Below are 27,859 nucleotides of genomic sequence, written 5' to 3'. Positions count from 1 at the left end.
CCATCATTTGAAAGGGCAGACTCCCTTGTGAATTAAAGTGGTCTGTAAAACTGGCTTGCAAAGTCCTGGCTTAAATGGACAGTATACACCAATTTTCATATAACTGCATATAATAGACACTACTAAAAATACGAATATGCACAGATACTGATCTAAAAATCCAGTATAAAACCTTTTGAAAACTTACCTAGAAGCTCACAATTTAGCACTGTTGATGAGGTTTGGCTGGGACACCCAGTGAAAGGGGTTGGGAAAACAAGAAGAGCAGACATTCCCCCCTTCTCTGCTAATGAAAAGAAAAATAACATAAACAGGAGCCAGCAGTAGTCTGTAAATGTGTGTATACATATATATTAAAATTATGGTGGAGATAAATGCATGAGATTAAAATCCTCCATTTCGCAAAGGCCTTGATGTGCTAATTGCCAATGCAATAATTTCTATTGATTTACAGTATCTTTCAAAAGTGAGTACACCCTCACATTTTTGTAAATATTTTATTATATCTTTTCATATGACAACACTGAAGAAATTACACTTTGCTACACTGTAAAGTAGTGAGTATACAGCCTGTATAACAGCGTAAATTTGCCGTACCCTCAAAATAACTCAACATGCAGCCATTAATGTATAAAAATTGTTGGCAACAAAAGTGAGTACACCCCTAGGTGGAAATGTCCAAATTGGGCCCAAAGTGTCAATATTTTGTGTGGACACCAGAGCTTCACAGGTTGCCACTGGAGTCCTCTTCCACTCCTCCATGATGACATCACATAGCTGGTGGATGTTAGAGACCTTGCTCTCCCCCACATTCCATTTAAGGATGCCCCACAGATGCTCAATAGGGTTTAGGTCTGGAGACATGCTTGGCCAGTCCATCACCTTCACCCTCAGCTTCTTTAGCAAGGCAGTGGTCGTCTTGGAGGTGTGTTTTGGGGTCGTTATCATGTTGGAATAATGCCCTGCGGCTCAGTCTCCAAAGGGAGGGGATCATGCCCTGCTTCAGTATGTCACAGTACATGTTGGCATTCATGGTTCCCTCAATGAACTGTAGCTCCCCAGTGTCGGCAGCACTCATGCAGACCATGGCACTACCATGCTTGACTATTGGCAAGACATTTGTCTTTGTACTCCTCACCTGGTTGCTGCCGACACACGCTTGACAACATCTGAACCAAATAAGTTTATCTTGGTGACATGTTTCCAGTAATCCATGTCCTTAGTCTGCTTGTCTTCAGCAAACTGCAGGCTTTCTTGTGCATCATCTTTAGAAGAGGCTTCCTTCTGGGACGACAGCCATGCAGACCAATTTGATGCAGTGTGCAGTGTATGGTCTGAGCACTGACAGGCTGACTCCCCACCCCTTCAACCTCTGCAGCAATGCTGGCAGCACTGGATATGACGCTGAGCACGTGCACTAAATTTCTTTGGTTGACCATGATGAGGCTTGTTCTCAGTGGAACCTGTCCTGTGAAACCGCTGTATGGTCTTGCCCACCATGCTGCAGCTCAGTTTCAGGGTCTTGGCAATCTTCTTATAGCCTAGGCCATCTTTATGTAGAGCAACAATTATTTTTTTCAGTTCCTCAGAGAGTTCTTTGCCATGAAGTGCTATGTTGAACTTCCAGTGACCAGTATTAGAGAGTGTGAGAGCAATAACACCAAATTTAACACACCTTGTAACACTAACGAGTCACATGACACTGGGGAGGGAAAATGGCTTATTGGGCCCAATTTGGACATTTCCACTTAGGGGTGTACTCACTTTTGTTGCCAACGGTTTAGACATTAATGGCTGTGTGTTGAGTTATTTTGAGGGGACAGCAAATTTACACTGTTATACAGGCTGTACACTCACTACTTTACATTGTCATCATGGAGGAGTGGAAGAGGACTCCAGTGGCAACCTGTGAAGCTCTGGTGGACTCCATGCCCAAGAGGGTTAAGGCAGTGGTGGAAAATAATGGTGTCCACACAAAATATTGACACTTTGGGCCCAATTTGGACATTTCCACCTAGGGGTGTACTCACTTTTGTTGCCAACGGTTTATAGATTAATGGCTGCGTGTTGAGTTATTTTTAGGAGACAGCAAATTTACACTGTTATATAGGCTGTAAACTCACTACTTTACATTGTAGCAAAGTGTCATTTCTTCAGTGTTGTTACATGAAAAGATATAATAAAATATTTACAAAAATGTGAGGGGTGTACTCACTTTTGTGAGATACTGTATATATATATATATATATATATATATATATATATATGTATATATATATATGTATATATATATATATACATGGGTTAACTGCCTGTGACTCTGGAGTCAGCACAGCTTCCCGAGAGTGCTATTAGCACCCAGGGATGAGCATGTGCAGGGTCAGGGGATGTGTACCCAGTCCAGTCTGAGAGTGCAGTCCCCTTCCATGTTTTGTATATGTCTAGGGTGATTACATAAGTCTGAATCCTGGCTTTTTCCCAGTTTGTTGGATTGAGAGCTGGCATTTGTATGGCTGTATTAGGGACCCAGGTTTTGGAAGAGACCTTGACGTGGTACCTGGGCTTGTCCCATTTGGCCAGATGCGGTAACTAACTCTTCCAGTTTTGCTTTTAACCTTATCTGAGAGATTGTAAGCGAGTGCTGGGCTTTCTCTGTGTGTTTATATACAGGTGGCCCTTGTTTTACAACGGTTCAATTTACACCGTTTCAGAATAACAACTTTTTTTTTCCAGTCATGTGACTGCTATTGAAAAGCATTGAGAAGCAGTGCATTTATTAAAACAGCCAGTAGGTGGAGCTGTCCGCTTGTGTTGCAGCAAAGCAAAGCAAGCTGAAATTAATCAGTTTAACCAGACCTGAGCTATCGAGCAGATTTCAAAGGAACAAGATCTTCTTGTCTATAAATCATTCCAGATTGGAATGCATAGAAAGAACTGTTTGCAGAAAAATGCAAGTGAAGTCTGTGTTGTGTGATTATTTTTCTTAGGTTTATAATACTGTTTAGCAAATGTTTTTGTTCATTTAACTTAGTTTAATTATATATTCTGTGTTGTGTGATTATTTTATTATGTTTATAATGCTGTTTAGCATTTCAAGTCTTCATTTCAAAGCTTTAAAAATAATGTATTAGATGTTACTTATGAGAATTTTGAGAGGGGCCTGGAACCTATCTCCCTCACTTCCCTTTGACTTACATTATAAACTGGGTTTCAATTTACAACGGTTTCGATTTACAACCATTCCTTCTGGGACCTAACCCCGGCGTAAACTGAGGGCTACCTATATATATATATATATATATATATATATATATATATATATATATATATGTGTGTGTATAAATATGTATTTATGTATTTATATGTATATATATATATATATATATATATATATATATGTATTTATTATTATTATTATTATTATTTATATATTTACAGACATATATACACATATAAAAACATAATAATATATACAGTATGTGCACATATATATACAGATATATAAGTCCTTTTTTTTTACTTGTAATGCGAACGCAACCCGACAAGCGCAAAAAGCTTGTTTTCACGATTGCAGATTATTTTTTTTTACTGCACCACTTGTATTCTAGCCCCGTATTTTTATGCTCTGTTTTGTGTTTGATTCATGCACAATATCCTCTGTGTGATTTATATTTTTGTGAATAAAGTTAAAGGATTACTTTCTGTTATAATTTTTAAGCTAAACAACTAACATATTAAAGTTAATAAACATTAATTAAAACCTACTGACCTATATTTTCTCCAAAACAAAGTTTCATAACGTTCTAAAAGTTATATATTTTATTCGCCGATGATGTCACGTTATCCTGCCCACTATTTTCAGCACTGCATGTTCAAAATACTTAAACCAATAACTTTGTGTTTAAAGCGCCATTTTGAAACCTAGGTATTGTAAACGGATTGGTACAGAGCAAAGGATACCCATGGAGTGGGTTTGGAAAACAATTACATTTGCAGACAAGATTTCTGATATACGGTAGAGATATGTTAATTAAATGTTATTGATAAAAAGCGTATTTGGGGTAGTTAGTTAGTAACAGGCATAGAAAATATTTACTTACAGTGGCCCTTTAAGACAAGTATAAACATATCCTTAAATCATTTAGAAACACTAAAAAAAAAAAGCTCTGCAATGCGTTTCAACGATCAGTACTGCTTGAGCAAGACGACAAGGATCGTTAAAACACATTGCAGAGCTTTTTTGTCCTAGGAAGAATACCATACCCCAGAAGTAGAACCGGAAAGTACTTCAGGAGTGATTAAAAAAACAACCGCTGAGGTTTCCAATCAGGTTTGAACGGTTGGAGTGGACTCCAGGAAGCAGTGTTATAAAGAAACGAAAAAAAAAAGTCTATTAATTTGTAATCCAGCTACAATTTACAAGGGACGGTAAAACTGACATCCATTGTTATAGTAATACCGTTATAACTATTTGAGCAAAGTCTGCTCTCAGGATACAGCCTGCCATTTCGATACAGCTCGTTATTATAATACAGTTTCCAAACGAATGAGGCAGCACACAGACCCACTCCGGTAGGATAAAAGATATAATACTTTATTGTATCAAAGTTCAAAAACAAGTCATTCGTCCTCCGGTCAATGTAAAAACAATATTGGCATCAGTTCAGGTGTGAACAGGAGCTCCTCGCAGATGCGTTTCGTGCAGCTGCACACTTGATCACTGCATACAGGAGCTCCTGTTCTTAAATACCTTACATTTCTTAATTAGCACACCTGAACTAAATTAGGCTTCTATTCATACAGAACGGTCACAAAGCTATACATGCCTATGAACTGTAGTATCATTATGTCATACAGGTTAGTCATCTGAAACATGAAACAGAAATCAAAGTTATATATATGCATAGGGAAACATATGGCAAATAAAAGTACTGATAGTTTAAACAGAGTTAATAGGAACAGTGCTAATATATTTCTATATACTTTCATATCTCTAAGATTGTTCTCAATTCGCTAGAATCCACTCTGTACTGTAAACACCAAATGGGATTTCTATTACTTCTGCATACTTACTTTGTATCTATGTCATATGAGTTGAAAATCTGGTACACGTAACAAAGATGTATATCTATAAACCAAAATCACATGATGAATAAAAATTACAGTCATACAGACTTACCTACATGCAATCCCATATTATACTGCTATCCAAAACTCCCTCTTCTTTAAACAAATATGCAAATTTAAAATGTAATAATACATGGTACAAGGCCTTTAATTGTAGATATAATTTTATGGACAAGCAAATATATTGTTATATGAGACTCTTTAAGGGAAAGGAATAAGGGAAAGGAATAATTGTCTATACCTAAGGTGTATAACAGGAACTACTCTATTGACCTGATTGTATCTGTCTCTTTGTAATACACTAAGAATATGCCATATTCTATAAGATGTATCAGAGAGACCTAAGTGAACAGATCCAAGTCCCTTCTCATATTTAATCCATTTGGAAAACTTGTCTGCAAGAAGAAAATCCAAAAGACTTCCCTTTTATTAAGGACAGCTTCTCTGTCACCACCTCTTTTATTTATGGGTACAATCTCAATACCCTGTACAGATAAAGCTGTAATATCTGCATTATGTTCAATTTTGAAGTGTCTTGCTACAGGGGTGTCAGAGAAGTCATCCTCAATCGATCTGATATGTTCCAAAAACCGTTCCTTGAGTGGCCTTATCGTTTTACCTGTGTACTGTATCTTGCAAGTTTTGCAGGTTATTAATTATATATAACATGCGTTGTAGAGCAGTTAATGAAAAAATTGATATTGCGTTCTTTATTCGTCACAGAGGAAATATATTTGTCCCCCTCTGATACATGTCCACAGGTTTTACATATAGGCCTTCGGCACTTATAGAAACCTTTCCTTTTTTGGAGCCAGCAACGTTTAGCTTTGGGTTTAAGATCTGAGGGGGACAAATAATTCCCTAAAGTTTTTCCATTTTTAGGAACAAAATCACATCCCTCTTTGATTACTTTTTTCAGGGCAGGATCTGTATATAGTATAGGTAAAGACTCTCTTATTATGTTACATACGTCATTGAAATCCTGACTATATGCTGTTATGAATTTAGGTTTTTGTTTCTCTTTAATAGGCAGTTTCTTTTTGTATGTCAGCAATTTGTCTCTGTCTAGTGTATCCACATAGTTTTTAGCTTTGGTAAGTATATTTTCTCCAACATAGGTGTGTCCGGTCCACGGCGTCATCCTTACTTGTGGGATATTCTCTTCCCCAACAGGAAATGGCAAAGAGCCCAGCAAAGCTGGTCACATGATCCCTCCTAGGCTCCGCCCACCCCAGTCATTCTCTTTGCCGTTGTACAGGCAACATCTCCACGGAGATGGCTTAGAGTTTTTTAGTGTTTAACTGTAGTTTTTCATTATTCAATCAAGAGTTTGTTATTTTCAAATAGTGCTGGTACGTACTATTTACTCAGAAACAGAAAAGAGATGAAGAATTCTGTTTGTATGAGGAAAATGATTTTAGCAACCGTAACTAAAATCCATGGCTGTTCCACACAGGACTGTTGAGAGCAATTAACTTCAGTTGGGGGAACAGTTTGCAGTCCCTTGCTGCTTGAGGTATGACACATTCTAACAAGACGATGTAATGCTGGAAGCTGTCATTTTCCCTATGGGATCCGGTAAGCCATGTTTATTACGATTGTAAATAAGGGCTTCACAAGGGCTTATTTAAACTGTAGACTTTTTCTGGGCTAAATCGATTGATTATTAACACATATTTAGCCTTGAGGAATCATTTTATCTGGGTATTTTGATATAATAATATCGGCAGGCACTGTTTTAGACACCTTATTCTTTAGGGGCTTTCCCAAAGCATAGGCAGAGTCTCATTTTCGCGCCGGTATGGCGCACTTGTTTTTGAGGACAGCATGGCATGCAGCTGCATGTGTGTGGAGCTCTGATACATAGAAAGGTCTTTCTGAAGGCATCATTTGGTATCGTATTCCCCTTTGGGCTTGGTTGGGTCTCAGCAAAGCAGATTCCAGGGACTGTAAAGGGGTTAAATATAAAAACGGCTCCAGTTCCGTTATTTTAAGGGTTAAAGCTTCCAAATTTGGTGTGCAATACTTTTAAGGCTTTAAGACTCTGTGGTGAAATTTTGGTGAATTTTGAACAATTCCTTCATACTTTTTCGCAATTGCAGTAATAAAGTGTGTTTAGTTTAAAATTTAAAGTGACAGTAACGGTTTTATTTTAAAACGTTTTTTGTGCTTTGTTATCAAGTTTATGCCTGTTTATCATGTCTGAACTACCAGATAGATTGTGTTCTGACTGTGGGGAAACCAAGGTTCCTTCTCATTTAACTATATGTATTTTATGTCATAAAAAAATTTTAGTAAAAATGATGCCCAAGATGATTCCTCAAGTGAGGGGAGTAAGCATGGTACTGCATCATCCCCTCCTTCGTCTACACCAGTCTTGCCCATACAGGAGGCCCCTAGTACATCTAGTGCGCCAATACTCCTTACTATGCAACATTTAACGGCTGTAATGGATAATTCTATCAAAAACATTTTAGCCAATATGCCCACTTATCAGTGAAAGCGCGACTGCTCTGTTTTAGAAAATTCTGTAGAGCATGAGAGCGCTGATGATATGGTTTCTGAAGGGCCCCTACACCAGTCTGAGGGGGCCAGGGAGGTTTTGTCTGAGGGAGAAATTTCAGATTCAGGAAACATTTCTCAACAAGCTGAACCTGATGTGATTACTTTTAAATTTAAGTTGGAACATCTCCGCGCTCTGCTTAAGGAGGTGTTATCCAATTTGGATGATTGTGATTATCTGGTCATTCCAGAACCACTATGTAAAATGGAAAAGTTCTTAGAGGCCCCGGGGCCCCCCGAAGCTTTTCCTATATCCAAGCGGGTGGCGTACATTGTTAGTACAGAATGGGACAGGCCCGGTATACCTTTAGTACCTCCCCCCATATTTATAAAATTGTTTTCCTATAGTCGACACCAGACAGGACTGATGGCAGACAGTCCCCAAGGTCGAGGGGGCGGTTTCTACTCTACACAAGCGCGCCACTATACCCATAGAAGATAGTTGTGCTTTCCAAGATCCTATGGATAAAAAATTAGAAGGTCTGCTAAAGATGTTTGTTCAGCAAGGTTCCCTTCTACAACCAATTGCATGCATTGTCCCTGTCACTGCAGCCGCGTGTTTCTAGTTTGAGCTAGGAAAGGCGATTATTAGTAATTCTTCTTCTTATAAGGAGATTATGGACAGAATTCGTGCTCTTAAATTGGCTAATTCTTTCACCCTAGACGCCACCTTGCAATTGGCTAGGTTAGCGGCGAAAAAATTCTGGGTTTGCTATTGTGGCGCAGAGCGCTTTGGTTAAAATCTTGGGCAGCGGATGCGTCTTCCAAGAACAAATTGCTTGACATTCCTTTCAAGGGGAAAACACTCTTTGGCCCTGACTTGAAAGAGATTATCTTTGATATCACTGGGGGCAAGGGCCACGCCCTTCCTCAGGATAGGTCTTTTCAAGACCAAAAATAAACCTAAGTTTCGTCCCTTTCGCAGAAACGGATCAGCCCCAAGGGCTACGTCCTCTAAGCAGGAAGGTAATACTTCTCAAGCCAATCCAGCCTGGAGACCTATGCAAGGCTGGAACAAAGGAAAGCAGGCCAGGAAACCTGCCACTGCTACCAAGACAGCATGAAATGCGGGCCCCCGATCCGGGACCGGATCTGGTGGGGGGCAGACTCTCTCTCTTCGCTCAGGCTGGGGCAAGAGAGGTTCTGGACCCTTGGGCGCTAGAAATAGTCTCCCAAGGTTATTCTCTGGAGTTCAAGGGGCTTCCTCCAAGGGGGAGGTTCCACAGGTCTCAGTTGTCTTCAGACCACATAAGAAGACAGGCATTCTTACATTGGGTAGAAGACCTGCTAAAAATGGGAGTGATTCATCCTGTTCCATTAGGAGAACAAGGGATGGGGTTCTACTCCAATCTGTTCATAGTTCCCAAAAATAGAGGGAACGTTCAGACCAATCTTAGATCTCAAGATCTTGAACAAGTTTCTCAAGGTTCCATCGTTCAAGATGGAAACCATTCGAACACTTCTTCCTTCCATCCAGGAAGGTCATTTCATGACCAAGGTGGATTTCAAGGATGCGTATCTACATATTCCTATCCACAAGGAACATCATCGGTTCCTAAGGTTTGAATTCCTGGACAAGCATTTCCAGTTCGTGGCGTTTTCTTTCAGATTAGCCACTGCTCCTAGGATTTTCTCATAGGTACTAGGGTCCCTTCTGGCGGTGCTAAGACCAAGGGGCATTGCTGTAGTACCTTACTTGGACGACATTCTGATTCGTGCGTCGTCCCTTCCTCAAGTAAAGGCTCACACGGACGTTGTCCTGGCCTTTCTCAGATCTCACGGATGGAAAGTGAACGTGGAAAAGAGTTCTCTATCTCCGTCAACGAGGGTTCCCTTCTTGGGAACTATAATAGACTCCTTAGAAATGAGGATTTTTCTGACAGAAGCCAGAAAAACAAAACTTCTAGACTCTTGTCGGATACTTCATTCCGTTCCTCTTCCTTCCATAGCGCAGTGCATGGAAGTGATAGGTTGATGGTAGCGGCAATGGACATAGTTCCTTTTGTGCGCATTCATCTAAGACCATTACAACTGTTCCTGCTCAGTCAGTGGAATGGGGACTATTCAGACTTATCTCCGAAGATACAAGTAAATCAGAGGACCAGAGACTCATTCCGTTGGTGGCTGTCCCTGGACAACCTGTCACAAGGGATGACCTTCCGCAGACCAGAGTGGGTCATTGTCACGACCGACGCCAGTCTGATGGGCTGGGGCGCGGTCTGGGGATCCCTGAAAGCTCAGGGTCTTTGGTCTCGGGTAGAATCTCTTCTACCGATAAATATTCTGGAACTGAGAGCGATATTCAATGCTCTCAAAGCTTGGCCTCAGCTAGCGAGGGCCAAGTTCATACATCAACCATCAGGGGGGAACAAGGAGTTCCCTAGCGATGGACGAAGTGACCAAAATCATTCTATGGGCGGAGTCTCACTCCTGCCACCTGTCTGCTATCCACATCCCAGGAGTGGAAAATTGGGAAGCGGATTTTCTGAGTCGTCAGACATTGCATCCGGGGGAGTGGGAACTCCATCCGGAAATCTTTGCCCAAGTCACTCAACCGTGGGGCATTCCAGACATGGATCTGATGGCCTCTCGTCAGAACTTCAGAGTTCCTTACTACGGGTCCAGATCCAGGGATCCCAAGGCGGCTCTAGTGGATGCACTAGTAGCACCTTGGACCTTCAAACTAGCTTATGTGTTCCCGCCGTTTCCTCTCATCCCCAGGCTGGTAGCCAGGATCAATCAGGAGAGGGCGTCGGTGATTTTGATAGCTCCTGCGTGGCCACGCAGGACTTGGTATACAGATCTGGTGAATATGTCATCGGCTCCACCATGGAAGCTACCTTTGAGACGAGACCTTCTTGTTCTAGGTCCATTCGACCCACTCCAGCTGACTGCTTGGAGATTGAACGCTTGATCTTATCAAAGCGAGGGTTCTCAGATTCTGTCATTAATACTCTTGTTCAGGCCTGAAAGCCTGTAACCAGAAAGTTACCACATAATTTGGTATATCTGTTGGTGTGAATCTGCAGGATTCCCTTGGGACAAGGTTAAGATTCCTAAGAGTCTATCCTTCCTTCGAGAAGGATTGGAAAAAGGATTATCTGCAAGTTCCTTGATAGGACAGATTTCTGCCTTGTCTGTGTTACTTCACAAAAAGCTGGCAGCTGTGCCAGATGTTCTAGCCTTTGTTCAGGCTCTGGTTAGAATCAAGCCTGTTTACAAAATTTTGACTCCTCCTTGGAGTCTCAACCTAGTTCTTTCAGTTCTTCAGGGGGTTCCGTTTGAACCCTTACATTCCGTTGATATTAAGTTATTATCTTGGAAAGTTTTGTTTTTGGTTGCAATTTCTTCTGCTAGAAGAGTTTCAGAATTATCTGCTCTGCAGTGTTCTTCTCCTTATCTGGTGTTCCATGCAGATAAGGTGGTTTTGCGTACTAAACCTGGTTTTCTTCCAAAAGTTGTTTCTAACAAAGACATTAACCAGGAGATAGTTGTGCCTTCTTTGTGTCCTAATCCAGTTTCAAAGAAGGAACGTTTGTTGCACAACTTGGATGTAGTTCGTGCTCTCAAATTTTACTTAGCAGCTACTAAGGTTTTCAGACAAACTTTGGCTTTGTTTGTTGTTTATTCTGGTAAACGGAGAGGTCAAAAAGCAACTTCTACCTCTCTCTCCTTCTGGATTAAAAGCATTATCCGATTGGCTTATGAGACTGCCGGACGGCAGCCTCCTGAAAGAATCACAGCTCACTCCACTAGGGCTGTGGCTTCCACATGGGCCTTCAAGATCGAGGCTTCTGTTGATCAGATATGTAAGGCAGCGACTTGGTCTTCACTGCACACTTTTTCTAAATTTTACAAATTTGATACTTTTGCTTCTTCTGAGGCTATTTTTGGGAGAAAGGTTTTGCAAGCCGTGGTGCCTTCCATTTAGGTGACCTGATTTGCTCCCTCCCTTCATCCGTGTCCTAAAGCTTTGGTATTGGTTCCCACAAGTAAGGATGACGCCGTGGACCGGACACACCTATGTTGGAGAAAACAGAATTTATGTTTACCTGATAAATTACTTTCTCCAACGGTGTGTCCGGTCCACGGCCCGCCCTGGTTTTTTTAATCAGGTCTGATAATTTATTTTCTTTAACTACAGTCACCACGGTAACATATGGTTTCTCCTATGCAAATATTCCTCCTTTACGTCGGTCGAATGACTGGGGTGGGCGGAGCCTAGGAGGGATCATGTGACCAGCTTTGCTGGGCTCTTTGCCATTTCCTGTTGGGGAAGAGAATATCCCACAAGTAAGGATGACGCCGTGGACCGGACACACCGTTGGAGAAAGTAATTTATCAGGTAAACATAAATTCTGTTATCTGTGTAACCTCTCTCCTTTAGTCTTAATATTGCGTCTTTCGCTAGTATCTCATAATCGCTCTCTTTAGTGCAATTCCTCTTAATCCGTATTAATTCTCCTTTCGGTATATTTTGTGTGACGTGCTTAGGATGGCATGAGTTATATTTAAGTACAGTATTGCCTGCTGTTGGTTTCCTGAAAACCCTAGTTTTGATTTCTGTCCCTTCAACAAAAATATCCAGATCTAGATAATGAATTATTTTGTCATTTTGTTCATGTGTGAAACCAATTCCACAACCATTGTGGTTTAGATAGTCACAGAAAATATTTACTTCTGTTTCTGTGCCATCGAATATAAAAAACAGGTCATCAATATAGCGAAAGTACTGCATGACCTTACTTCTGAAAGGATTTCTATCTCCAAAGACGTGGGACCGCTACCACCATCCCATAAAGAGATTGGCGTAGGAGGGGGCAAATTTGGCCCCCATTGCAGTCCCACGTCTTTGGAGATAGAAATCACTCTGAAAAAGAAAAAAATTATGTGTGAGTAAATATTCAATTGACTGCAATAAAAATACTTTGGTGAAAGGTTCAAAGTTACTCTGCATGTTTAGAAAAAATTCCATGGCTTCTATCCCTTTTACATGTTGTATTGAAGTATATAGAGATGTTACGTCTACAGTGAGAAACCTATATGTGTCCTTCCATTCTATTTCTGTTAGTTTGTTAATTACTGCTGTGGTGTCTTTTACATAGCTAGGTAGACTTTGTACTAGAGGTTGCAAAAATGTATCCACTACCTCTGAGAGGGGTTCATTTAATGATGAAATACCTGCTATGATAGGTCTCCCCGGGGGACTTACCAATCTTTTATGCACTTTCGGAAAGTAATGAAAAATGGGGGTAACTGGACAATCTGGTACCAAGGTCTCCTGGATTTTATCATTAATGATGTTGTGTTTTCTGACATACAAAATTATGCCATTCATTTCTTGTTTATACTTTTGAGTAGGGTTACATTTTAATTTATGGTATACATCTGTATCTTTGAGCTGTCTCATTGCTTCATTTATATAGTCTTCTCTGTTGAGAACAACTATATTTCATCCCTTGTCTGATTGTCTTATTATTAGTTTGTCTTTTTCCATTAGTCTCTTTAGACAGGTTTTCTCTTTTAAACTTAGATTATGTTTTAACTTTTTTTTTTACTATTTGTCTTTTTGATATGCAAATGTATAAGTTTATCTTCTACAGATTTCTGAAAGATGTCTAGGACTTTTGATCTGGTATGAACTGGATAGAAATAACTTTTCTTTTTTGTGCGGATAAGAGGGATATCTCCCTCAGCAATAAGACTAGAATCTATTGCACGTGTTTCTTGTTGAAGTTCCTGTAAGTCTATAATAGTACAGTTGTCCTGAAAATCAATGTTACCCTGTACAATGTTAACACCAGGTGCACTACCTGTAACCTCATAGTCATTTTGTCTCTGCCTGTCATCTTGCTCAGAAAAATGTTTCTGAAGAGTTAATTTGCGAACAAATCTGTTCGTATCTAAAATTGTTTCAAAGAGGTTAAAATGACAGGCAGGCACAAAGTTGAGCCCTTTGGATAAAACAACTTCAGTCTCAGATAATATTTCATTAGACAAATTAATTACATCACATTTCAAGCATATTTTTTCTGAGTCACATGTGACCGTGTTGCATAAGTCTTTGGGAGCCCACCCCTCTGTCTTATTTCGTTGGCTTGTTTTGATTTTGTTTTTCTTAGATGTTGCTCGCCTTCCTCTGTGGTTTTTTTTCTTTTTTCCTGTATTGTGAAAGTCTGACCCTCCCTGTTTTTTGACTGTGTGTCTGGTATTCCAGCTATAGCTGAGTCTTCATAATATTGTAATACAGCTTGTAATTTGGTCACAGTAACCATTTCTTAACGGGTGCTTTTCTAAAACTGTTTGTTTTTATTGTTTTTAGTGTATTTATGGATTTCAAGTACTATACTATTTTAATATTGTAGGATCCTACGGTGTATTCATTTATATTTATATTTATTGGTGTATGAACTGATATCAATTTATGTGGTTTATATATTTCTATTTATTATATATAAAATATTTTTATTCTAACACACTTTAAAGGTTTTCCAGTTGTTTTTTCTATGATTGACAAAGGTTTTTAACTTTTGCCACAGGTTTTATATATTCTTTTGGTTGTCATCAGTGAGATTTATCAGTGTTTAGATTTGGTAATAATAGATCTTACACAACACTCTGAACAGAGTGTATTTAATTTAAATTCAGTTGATTTAAATTATGATTTAAATCAGAATTTAAATCACTCGTCAGTAAGACTGATTTAAATCAATTTAAATCATGTTTTTCATTTTTAGAATAACTTTTCAGATTATTTTTCAGGTTACATCAGACCATTACTGATTTGGTTATATATCATTAGATATGCATATATAGATCATTGAAATGAATGAAATTATTGGGAGGTGAACTACCAGTTTAATAACTTAATCATTCGTATTTGATCAACTTTTTAGCTGTACTTTATTGGAAGGAGAAAAATAACGATTACCTTAATAATAACAATTGACATTTTTTTTTATTTAACTAAAACAATAATATTATATTTCATTTTTAATGCTGCTTGCCCCTCCCCCCTTACACTTGGGTCCTTGTGCAGATCTATTCCACTCCAAACAACCTTTAGTGAGCTTCTTGAAACTCAGTATGGGTTAATTCTGTGTACATACAGTAGATTTGCAGGGGAGCAATGACATTAAAGGGACATTAAACACTAAATATATGCTAGATAGAATGATGCATTTAAAGAAAAGATTAGTCCATGACTAACATGTAGATGTATTTTTTAAAGTTTCATTAGTTGTTTTAAAAAGTGACAAAATAAGTGTAAAGTTTTAGTGTCTATAAAACACTGGGAGCTGCCATGTTGTAACTTGTGTTACCTTCTCTGCTGTGGCCAATTAGGGACAGTTATACATAGGTCAGCAGAGTGTGCAGCCAATGGTTGTGCTTTATTTAACAGTGTTCTGCACTTCCATTTCTAACAGGAACTAAAAAGCTCAAAATTTCAGAATGGAATTACAGGCAAAGAGGACAAAATAAATAATTAAAGCATATTGCAGAGTTGTTTTATTATATACAATTTATCATTTTATATTACCATCTCAAAGTGTTTAATGTCCCTTTAAAGGGAAATAAAAAGGCAAAATTAAAGGGACATTAAACCCAAAAAATTTCTTTTGTGATTTAGACAGAGAATACAATTTTAAACAACATTCCAATTTACTTATATTATCTTATTTGCAGAAATTCCAATGCACATGGGTCAGCCAGTCACACAAGGCATATATGCGCAGCCACCAATCAGCAGCTACCGAGCCTATCTAGATATTATTTTCAGGAAAGAATATCAAGAGAATGAAGCAAATTAGATAATAGAAGTAAATTAGAAAGTTGTTTAAAATGGTATTCTCTATCTGAATCATGAAAGAAAAAAATTGAGTTTAATGTCCCTTTAAGCTTTTATGATTCAGGAAGAACATGTAATTTTCCAATGTACTTTTCTTATCTAATTAGCTATGTACTCTTTTTTTATCCACCCTGACTCAGAAAGACTTCAGACAGTGTGGATCAGGTCCGCCAGACCTCACTGAATACGGAGAGCAATACGCTCTCCGTATTCAGCATTGCACCAGCAGCTCACAAGAGCTGCTGGTGCAACGCCGCCCCCTGCAGACTAGCACCCAATGGACCGCCAGCAGGGGGATGTCAATCAACCCGATCATACTCAATCGGGTGGAATTCCGGTGATGTCTGTCCGCCTGCTCAGAGCAGGCGGACAGGTTATGGAGCAGCGGTCTTTAGACCGCTGCTTCATAACTGCTGTTTCTGGCGAGCCTGCAAGCTCGCCAGAAACGCGGAGCATCAAGCTCCATTCGGAGCTTGATAGATAGGCCCCATAGCAGAATGTTACTCTGTCTCGGGTAGGCTAAGAAAATTGTTCAAGACGTAAGAACCTGCGTGTGGTTTTCCAGAATCAATTAAAGCACACAAGTTCGTTCATTTTGCATAAAGGACACTTCCTCAATTATCAGGATTAGAAACATCTCAACAGTATTTTTAAGTATAAAGAGTTTGCAGTATTGGATCTGCGCAACATATAGAAGATAGAAAACTGACGGTGGCCTGTTATTATGAAGTTTTCAAACCTCCAAGGAAAAACATATCCAATATAATAAAAGGCCAAGTATGTGTGTCCGATGCAGTCATGTGCAGTAGAGACTGCAGCGCGAGACAAACATACTTGGCCTTATTATTATCGGTTATTTGTAGAACGCCAACAGATTTCACAGCGCTAGCCTTAACCCCTTAATGACCAGCGCAGATGCGCAAGAACAGCGCTGGTCGTTAAGCCCTGGGCCTCTCTCTGCCGCGATCTTCCTAAAAGTGCAGAAATAGATGGACAGAGGTACCGATGAAGAGAGGGACACTCTGTGTCCCTCTCTGCATCGGGCAGCGGTGGTGCCGATCGTTGGTGACGTGGCATGGTTAGGAGGAAGGCGGGTGGGTGGACGGGGCGGGACAGCTACGCTACAGAATGTTTAGAGCGGTAGTGAGTGGGAAGGAGGGAGCAGGCTCTTATTTTGGCCTGTGTAATCAGGCTTTAAGACTAGTTAGGATTATAAAGGAATATGCAATTCTTGGTATATGGAAGGAAAAATAAAATTCCACCTTCCAACATATTTTAAGTTGAAGTCTCTAAAAAGAAAATATTATTTTCAGATCTGTTCCAAAAGGAAAGAAGACAAATTCTCTGCTTTACTCACTAAAAAGTCTTAAATCAGGAAATGAATGTTATAATGGACTTGTTTTAAAGGGCACAATTTTTGAGAGGATACCTAGCAAAATGATTCTACCACAAGAGTGTGTTGAGAAAACATTTTTGTTTTTATGTTTTGTTATTTTCTATTCACTGTTCTGCAAACACAAAATATTTGGGTTTTCCTTTCTTATTTTTTTCCTTTTTACACAATTTTTAACTATTTTAAAATCAGTAGATTTATGATCACTTCAACAAAACTTTTATATCGCTAGCGAAGTTAGTTATATGGAATGCGGAGGATAAACTGGCCAGTCGAGAGAGGCTGTTTTGAATCAAATAAAAAAATACAAAAGAGTAGATATTGTGGGCTAGATTACAAGTGGATCGCTAAATTATTGCACGCCCGCAAATGTGCAAATTTTTAATAGGTTTATTGCTTTGTGGGTTAATGGTGGATTAGGGGTTAATAGTTTTAATAGGTAGTTTGCGATGTTGGGGTTGGCGGATTTAGGGGTTAAAACTTTTATTAGGTATTTTTCGATGAGGGTGAATTGCGGATTAGGGGTTAATAGTTTAATCAGGCATATTGCGTTGTGGGGTGTTGTCAGTTTAGGGGTTAATACTTTTATTATTAGTTCCGAAGTGGTTTAATTGCAGATTAGGGGTTAATATACTTTATTAGTTATTGCGGTGAGGGATTGCGGTTGACAGGTATAGATATTGCGCATGTGTTAGTTATTTTCAGGAGGTAGATAGATATTGCGCATGCATTAGGTGTTAGTTACTATTTTCAGGGAGTTACGATGCTCACATACTCAGCGTAAGGCTTGCTGCGCCTGCCTATGTGTGGCGAGGTGAAAATGGAGTAAAATTTCTCCATTTTTATTGCGCAAGTCCTTGCGCTGAATATGTGATACCAATTTGCAATGCGGTTCTATGTTAGCTTATAGGAGTAAAAATAGCGAGTAACAGGTGAAATATACGTCACGTGCCGCATTTATATGTGGCGCTGTATATGTAATACCAAAATCGCGTAAAAAAAGGGCGGCGCCGGCTTTTGCAGGCGACGCCGCATATGTAATGGAGCCCACAGTGAGTAAATAAGTGTATTTTTCTTAATTCGACAGAACCGGTAGATGTGTAGCAATTTTATTTCATTCAGATTTCAGTCACAAAGTTAAGGGAACAATTATAGATTGTGAATGGAGATTTATAATTTATTTAGGTTTCTATAAAATATATTTGATATGTAATTTGTAAAGTCAAATGAACCAAATTAACAAAGTTGTTTTGGGGTTATTTAGAAAAAAATGTGATGCCTTTTTTATAGATGCTAATTTTATCAGGGGGCTTTATTACTCCTTTTTTATAGATAGACACAAATCCTTTTTTGAATAAGAGAATGTTTTTAATACATCTCTTTGAAATAAAATAAATGGTGTTAATTGCTTATTATTAGTTTCTGATATTTTGGAGCTTGAAACACTCGGATGAACTAGTAGTTCCAAATCATGTGGCTTGTGACCATCCATTTTCCTCTTGAGCACAAGGTTTCCAATGGGGTTCAGGCAGGGCCGGATTGGGCCGCCGGGATACCGGGAAAAATCCCGGTGGGCCGGCAGCTGGTGGGCTGGCAGATGCACATTAGTGTGTGAAGAGCAAATCCTCTAAATGTCCCGGAGTCTGTGTGCCATAAAATAGATACCCCTGCACTCTACTTGTTTTTCCAGTCAGGCACGGTGTTGACTGTTGAGTAATCGTACCGGGAGTCAGCACACCTTAAGCATAAAGCTGATGTCAGAAAACAAAACTCTCCTTGAACGCGCTCTATCGGTAAAATTAGAAGATCAGATGTTAATTAGAAGCACACAGGATGATCAGCACATCTTAAATGTTACACCGATTAATCAAAAACACAACAATCAGGAACTCTCACTTTACCAGTCCATCTGGGACTGCACTGCATTTTTTAATGACACAAAATTTACTACCTAGCAGGGAGAAACAATCTCTCAAATTCAAACTGCATGTCTCACGGCACGAAAAAGTGTTAATCACCACCCGTGACGTCTCTTAAAGACTCCTACTATAATGCAATAACATTCGGTCCTGGAACAGTGGTAAGATTTATTGCTCCCCACTTTGCGGTATCCAAATGCTTACCAGCAGCAACTCACACGGAACTTTCCATAGGAATTTTAGCTGACCTGAGTGACATGATAGGTGACTTTTTCCTATATCTATGTTTGTACATTCCGGAGTGTTTTAATGGATGACAGGGAAAGAGTAGGTTGATATAGAGCAGCCTGTTTACTTTATATTTCCCTTTAAGTCAGATTTACAGATAACATTGGTAGTTTACAAGGCTTATAAAAAGAAGGATTTGACTGAGAACTTTGCAAGCATATGCATTACCTTGTTTTGCTATGTTTGTAATACATTTCTTACAAGTGATTACTATTTTCCATAAAACGTTTTTTTTTTATATTTTATTTTTTAATTTATTTCTTTTTCTTTTTTTTTCTTTTATTGAGGATATGTACAATAACAACAAAAATGCAATATACATTTTCAAGTGGCTTATCACATGACAATATAGACAACATAAATATACCTAGATATGTATGCAAAAAAACTGAATATCATACACTATTACATAATTTGGGTATAAACCAGCATTTGTGTTAGTCAGGAAGTAAATATACTACAGCTGTATAGATACATAAACGAAACCTCATTTTTCCTTTATGGAGAAAAAATATACTTAGAAAATCCTCTCAAATCTCACGTGGCCTTTTACAGATCAAACAGAGTGTAAATCACTAGATAGAGGATAGCTAGAAACTAAAACTAGACTCAAATAGGCCCACTGTTAGGCCTTTGTAGCTGTGTGTACACATATGCTAATACAAACCGGAAAAGGAGGGGGCTATAGATTATAGACTAGCAAAACATATCAAAATTTATAGCAAACTAGGGGAAGTTATTAGGATAAATTTTCATAGTTTAGCAAGCAAACTATATGGGGGGAGGAGAAGAGGCAATATGGACGATGGAAGTTGCAGAATAATATGCCTGTAATCAAAGTATGGGTATTATATGGCTAATAAAGACTAGGATCTAGTACTACTCTGTAATTCCCCTCAATTATGGGATAAAGACGTATAGCGCAAAAGGACAAAATATATAATATTAGAACAGACAATTGAATCAACCCATAGTTATCAAACGTGACATAACCAACAAGAAAAATTTTACATACATGTCGACAACTATTACTACAAGCTTATAGTTGCAATAATAGTATCATTTGATCCTACACTGTAATAAAGACCAAAAGGTCCCACACCTATGTATAGAGGTACTTATTCGGATTTAAGGTTAGGATGCGGCTCTGGTATACCAGGAAAAAAGCTTATCGTCTACATAATCACGTCTTATACTACTGTGACCCTACTGTCCGAGCATGGGCCCTGTACCCAGGTGGCAGGTGAATTAACTATTAGAATGCAGAATATGAGTTCGTAATAAATGGTCGGGAGTACCTTTCACAAGACCTTACAGAACATTTAGACATAACTAAGCAGGCCAACTAAAGATTAAAGACATTCTCATTTAGGACAAGGGTTTGGGAAAAAAAGGTGTAACAAGTAGAGTTAAGTCTGCAGCAATTATATAACGTTATAAAGAACGACATGTTCCCAACCCAATAACTACCAATTGACTATTAAATATGACTATTAAATATTATGTATTGAGAAAAGTATTTCATAAATATTTTGCAAACTTGAAAGGACATCCCTTAGCGTCAATATAGTTGTGGCAATTGTGGGAAAGATATGGGCCTAGTAGCCATCCAAATATTTCATACATAAGGGCTCAGTCTCAGTTAACCTTACAAATAGCATGAAGGAAAACAGCTTAAATGGGAACATATAAAACATAGTGACATTTTCCCCAGAAATCTTCCATCCTCTAAAATATCATAAGTCTGAGACAAAGGGGAAAGAAAACAGAATTGTGTCCTTATGGAGCTGTGGTAGGCTCAAACAGTACTGTAAACTCTCAGCTCTCTATAAACATAAACCCACATTGAAGACCTCGTTAGGCAGAGAGTCACATCAAATTGGCGTGGATGTCCCAAGCCCATCATTCTGAGTCAAAACATTCTCACCCCACTCCGATCCTGAGGCAACAGTCATTGGAAACTATAGGTATGTCCTCTATCTCCTCCACCTCCCGACCACGGGGTTTCAGTAGGAAAGTAGCGGTATCATCTATCACCGGTTCAGAGCACCGCATAAGTGCCGCCTCCATAACTACCTTCCAGGCAGATAAATAGTAATCGGTTATCGACTCACAACAAGATTCCTGCACTCTCAATTCCGTTAATGTAAATATGCGTGTTGGGGGAGCTTGTACTTGTAGATCCATTAACTCGGTGTCGCTGTGTGGAGGACGTATAATGCCCCGAACCTGAGGGACGGCCGCAGCCCCCAGGATCAGGTCAGAGCTAGCCAGCTCAGTACAACCTCCTACTCCCCGGTTTGGCTCCAAGTCTTCTGGAGGCAGTGTCGTGAGCATCGGATATCTCATCAGTGCAAATTGAGGGAGCTGGAGTATGGAATCAAAGGCCCCAATCGCTGCTACTTTAAAATCTGCAAAAATAGTCTGCAGTGTCTGCAAGATGTCCTCCATGATAAAGCGAATAACCCCTAGTTAGGAGATGTACTTACTTCAGCACAACTGTCTGGATATACTGAACAATCAGTGTGATGGGGGGTAAAGACAGGTATAGGCGCTCTCCGACTTCTGCTGCGTACCTTCTCAATTACGGGCTTCTTGTTCTTAGAAATGTACAACTGTCACATGAATCTGCTCCAGTGATGCCTGTCACAGTTCCTGTGAAAAAAAATAAAATCTGATAGCTTTTGGAGAGACAAACAGCAGTTTTGTCGGCTCCCACCATCATACGAGGATTAACAAGCAGCCATCTTGGTTGGTGATCAGACACGCCCCCCGTTTTTTGTTGTTGTTTTTTTGTTTGTTTTTTTCTCTCTGTTGCTTGCTTTGTGTTTAAAACTTTAAAATTAACAACTTATCCCACCCTGATGTAATAATTGTATTCCTTTGCTGCCTGTAGAAGCTGTTCTCTCTCTACCCCTGCTGTTCTCTCTCTCTCTCTCTCTCTCTCTCTCTCTCTCTATATATATATATATATATATATATATATAAATAACATTCTGCAAACTTACGGACTGAATATAGGTAGGTCTGGTCTTCAATTTTTCCAGGGCTGTTTTTTATTCCCAGTCCGGCCCTGGGTTCAGGTCTGGAGATTGGGCTGGCCATGACATGGTCCTCCAGCCACACCTTGATTGACCTCACTGTGTAGCATGGAACATTGTCCTGCTGGAAAAAAAAATCCTCAGAGTTGGAAAACATTGTCAGAGCAGAAGGAAGCAAGTTTTCTTCCAGAATAACGTTGTACGTGGCTTGATTCATGCGTCCTTCACTAAGATAAATCTGGCCAATTCCAGATCATCTTCTCTGATGAGTATAACTTTCATCTTTGCCCAACACCTGGTCATCTAATGGTTAGACGGAGACCTGGAGAAGCCTACAAGCCACTGTAAAATTTGGTGGAGAATCGGTGATGATCTGGAGGGGTGCTTCAGCAAGGCTGGAAAAGGGCAGATTTATCTTTATGTAGGATACAAGTTTTTCTTTTATATTGGTGGCGAGAGTCCATGAGCTGTTACATATGGGATATACATTCACACTAGGAGGAGGCAAAGTTTCCCAAACCTCAAAAGCCTATAAATACCCTTCCACCTCACTTTTACCTTAGTTGTTTTACTTTGCCTCTGTTGGAGTTGGTTGAAGTAAGATAATGTGCTTGATTTTTTTCAGTAAAAAGTGCTTCGGAGCATATTGAAGCCCAGTTCACCTAAGAGTACTGTGCATGTCAGAGGGATGTGATTGGAGTACTGCCTTATGATACAATGTTTTCTCCTCATGGGAAATCCTTTGTAGGCTCTCTGAAAATTCGGTTGTAGGGACTCGTCTTTTGCCTCCCTTTACTGATCAACATTATACTCCTATTCCATTACCTCTGCTGATATGTTTCAGTGCTGGTTGGGCTGTCTGCTAAGTGGACGAGTGTCTATGGGTAAGTATGTTTTGTATTTTTTAATAGTCACTCAAAGCTATGTTTATGGGCACTTTTAAATGTTTAAAAGTTTAACAATATATGCATTTTCAATTAACTTTAAAATACTTTGGCCAAGATTAAAAGTGGCACGCTAATGATAGCGCAGGACGCGATAAGCAGTATCGCTGGACTGCACTAATATTAGCACGCAACTTACCAAGTCCATGGTAAATCAAATTTCCAGAGAAGGGTTTGTGTAGCCATCATCACTCTAGGGCACCCCCTTTACTTTCAGTGGATATGGTGACTGTGCTTAATAGAGCAAAACAAAACACATCAGAAACATATTAACCCCTTCACTACCCGGACTTTCAGAGGAAAAACTTGCCCAAAATACAAGAGAATTTTTAGCATTTTTGCTATCACTCAATTTAAACAGAAATTGGGCCTTTTTTTTTTTTTTTACCTGTTAATACTATATATATTTCATGCCACCATAATAAATAAAAATTGTGGGGACTTCCGGGCGGCGGCCATCTTACTGGTCGCACTAAGCATCAGCTCTTTAAATTTTCTTCACTATTTCTCAATTTTGCAAAGTATCCTTAGCAATACCCTGCTTGACTCAGTGGAGAAGCTTGGCTAATGGCGTCTGAATCCGACATATAGGGTTTTGGATTGTAGCGTGGTTTTTATTTACCCTCAGTACCGGACTATTCATTTTGAGGCCTTCCCCTATACATGAAGCCTCAGTCCCGTCCCCACAACTAGCTGTGCTTTGGATGCGCAGTTTCAACTCTGAATAATTGTACTTGGAAACCCCATGATACAAGGTTTATCAATTTCATCTGCTAAAAACAAACGGCACCTATAGAAAATGGAGGCCACTGATCTGATAACTCAACTGAAAGCGCTATTACAAGAACACGCACAGAAGCTGGAGGATAGATTTATTGCAGCCTTTTCCTCTGATCGGCAGTACCATCAGAGGGTAGACACCTCGCCCCCTGCTACAATGGGTGCTATGACCGACAACATTGGCCGCCCAACAGCTAGGAAAGGAGTTCCTGTTTTTGAGGCTAACGGAATAGACATGGTGGCGGCTCCTTCTCAGGAGCAGCTGGATGTCGGCAACCAGATTGGTTCAACACGGGAAGGGGCTAAATACCGTTGTGCCGAGGTCCAGCTGCATTCTACCCTAAATTCTATCGCAGAGCCTAGTGCTGTGTTACGACAACAGCAGAAGTATTTCTATGCAAACGAGAGGAGGAGCAGCCGGGTCGGTGTGGAAGTTGATGCTGGGTCCTCACTTACCTCTGAGAGTCGGCAGCTGCTGATGTCCTGCTGTTATCTGGAGGGGACTGCCGTGCCTGCAGCTGGATGTAGTGATCCTGCAGAAAATCTGGTCTGGCCGATTGAAGAACTCTCACTTCATGGAGGGTTACCGGAGACTACGGTTAAAGAGCAGAGGACCCAGCTTGTTCCGCCTGTCATACAACATCTTTCCTCGACGGCCGACTTTCACGCTTACCGGGCTGTGAACCTGCCCCACTTTGCCCCCTGTGTTCCCCGGTGTGGAATCGGGTAGTGAGGGGACACCTTTTGTGCACATGTCCACAGCTGTGATGACGCCCCGGAATCTTCCTAATGTGCCGCAAACACCTACAGACAGTCTGTGAGTTGATATGTGTTTGTGAAAGACTCCACGAGCTTTGATATTAAATTATCTGTCTGGACATATTTGCATAAATAATTTGACAACCGATTGGCCTGCAGTAATTTTGCTTTCCCTAGCGGCTTTTTCACCACGAGCCATTCTATGTATGTTATAGTTGTGAGGTCTATTCTGTGGAGACTTTACAATAATGGCCGACGAGCCTGAAGCATGAGGACTAACCTTACATTATTGTAAGCATGGACACTCTGATGCCCATAGACTCCCAAACATATTAAGGGCTAATTCATTGTACCATGACGGCTCAAATGCCTGATGTCTAGGCCAGTATTATGTGTGTGGTGTATGGTGCCCCCTCTCATTCTGTCACATAATGTAATTTGGGTTAATTTGCAAACTATTTTCTCATGTTATATGAACCCTGCCTGATAACAGAGGATTAGCGCTATGCATTAGCCTACATATGCTTATTATATTGACAGTCCTGTATCAGCCTTTTATTGATAGTGGTCGGTTCATTCCTACCTTAAGGGGTGTCATACAACAGTATGTAAGTGTAATATGGTGGCTCCATCATTAGTCATAAATTAGGAAATATATTATATAAGACTAATTATTTGCACTACACATGATATACATATGCTTGCCAATCTTATTCTCCCCTCAGCTTTACCTGACAGAGGACAGGTTTTCAAAACTTCTAAATTCCTGCCGTGTTCTTTATTATACTTCTCACCCTTCGGTGGTTCAGTGTATGGAAGTAATCGGCTTAATGGTAGCGGCAATGGACATAGTTCCGTTTGCCCGCCTACATCTCAGACCGCTGCAACTCTGCATGCACAGTCAGTGGAATGGGGATTACACAGATTTGTCCCCTCTACTAAATCTGAATCAAGAGACCAGGGATTCTCTTCTCTGGTGGCTATCTCGGGTCCATCTGTCCAAAGGTATGACCTTCCACAGTCCAGACTGGACAATAGTAACAACAGATGCCAGCCTTCTGGGCTGGGGTGCAGTCTGGAACTCTCTGAAGGCTCAGGGGTCGTGGACTCAGGAGGAGGCACTCCTTCCAATAAACATTCTGAAACTAAGAGCTATATTCAATGCTCTTCAGGCTTGGCCTCAGCTAGCGGCAGTGAGGTTCATTAGATTTCAGTCGGACAACATCACGACTGTAGTTTACATCAACCTTCAAGGGGGAATAAGGAGTTCCCTAGCGATGTTGGAGGTTTCAAAGATAATTCAATGGGCAGAGATTCACTCTTGCCATCTATCAGCTATCCATATCCCAGGAGTAGAGAACTGGGAGGCAGATTTTCTAAGTCATCAGACTTTTCATCCGGGGGAGTGGGAGCTCCATCCGGAGGTGTTTGCACAGTTGATTCAACGTTGGGGCAAACCAGAACTGGATCTCATGGCATCTCGCCAGAACGCCAAGCTTCCTTGTTACGGATCCAGGTCCAGGGATCCCAAGGCAGCGCTGATAGATGCTCTAGCAGCACCTTGGTCCTTCAACCTGGCTTATGTGTTTCCACCGTTTCCTCTGCTCCCTCGTCTGATTGCCAAGATCAAACAGGAGAGAGCATCGGTAATTTTGATAGCACCTGCGTGGCCACGCAGGACTTGGTATGCAGATCTGGTGGACATGTCATCCTTTCCACCATGGACTCTGCCTCTGAGGCAGGACCTTCTACTTCAAGCCTGGTGCCTGTTAGTGTTAAATCATCCAGTTACACTAACAGGCACCAGTATATGGGGAGCATAGAAATATAAGCTCTCTACCCGATAAGCTATAGCCATACAGATGTCTGTACAGTTAATTACTTTTTCACATACAGCCTGCTTGCTTCTTACCTTTTTATTATATATTGCAGTAATGTGACGACACATATGGAAAATGCTATCTAGATAGTAGCGACAAGATCGGCCCTACCATTTCTGTTCACATATACAGTGTATTTAATTGATGAGCCACAATCCCTAGATATGCTATATTTCCTAGGATTCATCCACCTGAATCATATATCATGCCTAGCCTGATAGTAGATGATACATCCAGACGGAGTAGAGGTTACACACTGTTATCAATGTTTAGTACCTTCACACTAGTAATAGCTTCCATAGTAACCCCATGCTACCCTGCTTATTGTGATGCACCTATTACCCCATTCATTAGATGTCTGAGACAGTAAGTGATAACATATAGGATTCACCTTCAATAGAGTGGCCCTATAGGCTATAGTAAATGGTATATTCATAGGCTCATAACCATGCATCTATAATCCATTCTATCTCAGGGCTTACAAAATAAGGAGCCTCTATTAAACTCATGTCCAGAGCTATGCCAATGTCTATTATACCTATTAAAAGGCCAGTTAACTTGTTATTTGACAGTTCCCTCTCTATACTTGAGCCATAGTGCCCCCAAGGACACCAATTATACCATTGGGCTATATCAAAGTATTCTTAGTGGGCCAATATCCCGGACATCAACCCCCTCTTTTATATATGTATCGGAGTATTTACAATTTTTACTCAGATTCATAGAGTATGGTTTCCCTCGAAATGACCACAATTAAACTAAAAACTATATTAATTCACATGCAGAGGTTTCACTCCTTATATTAAATAAACCTTACAAGGCTATGAGTAATTGAGAACTTTATTTTGTATTGTTATGCATGTAAGACATGTACTATAGTTAACTTTTTATTTGCTCTTTACATGCTTCCGACGTTTTAAATAAGTTATATATATATATATATATCCAGAATGTTTCAAAGCAAAAAAATAATGCGAAAATAAGAGGTTACGTTTCTTTTACACATATTTCAATTTTTCTGTGATGTTACAGATACAACTGTATATTTTCAACAACATGCATGCTATGATTTTTGATTTCTGTATTCATGCATCTTCTGATATATCGCATCTATGTATTATTATGATTTTGACCTCAATAAAAATTATTTTAAAAAAAATTAATAAATAAATAAAAATTGTTAACTTTTTCACAAACTTTGGGTTTCTCACTGAAATTATTTACATACCGCTTGCGCAATCATGGCACAAATGGTTGTAAAAGCTTCTCTGGGATCCCCTTTGTTCAGAAATAGCAAACATATATAGCTATTTGCCA

The 27,859-nt window shown here is 39.8% G+C and overlaps 1 protein-coding gene across 2 annotated transcripts in view; it reads left to right on the top strand.

Annotated features, from left to right (window-relative positions):
• NT5DC2 (5'-nucleotidase domain containing 2) overlaps positions 1-27,859 on the top strand; it is a 271,150-nt gene that overhangs the window by 62,413 nt on the left and 180,878 nt on the right. The window lies entirely within an intron of this gene.

The sequence above is a fragment of the Bombina bombina genome, chromosome 7 (genome assembly GCF_027579735.1).
Source record: "Bombina bombina isolate aBomBom1 chromosome 7, aBomBom1.pri, whole genome shotgun sequence".
In the NCBI taxonomy this organism is placed as follows: Eukaryota; Metazoa; Chordata; class Amphibia; order Anura; family Bombinatoridae; genus Bombina; species Bombina bombina.
Note: the sequence above shows the minus strand (reverse complement) of the source record. Positions and strands in the feature narration are given on the sequence as shown.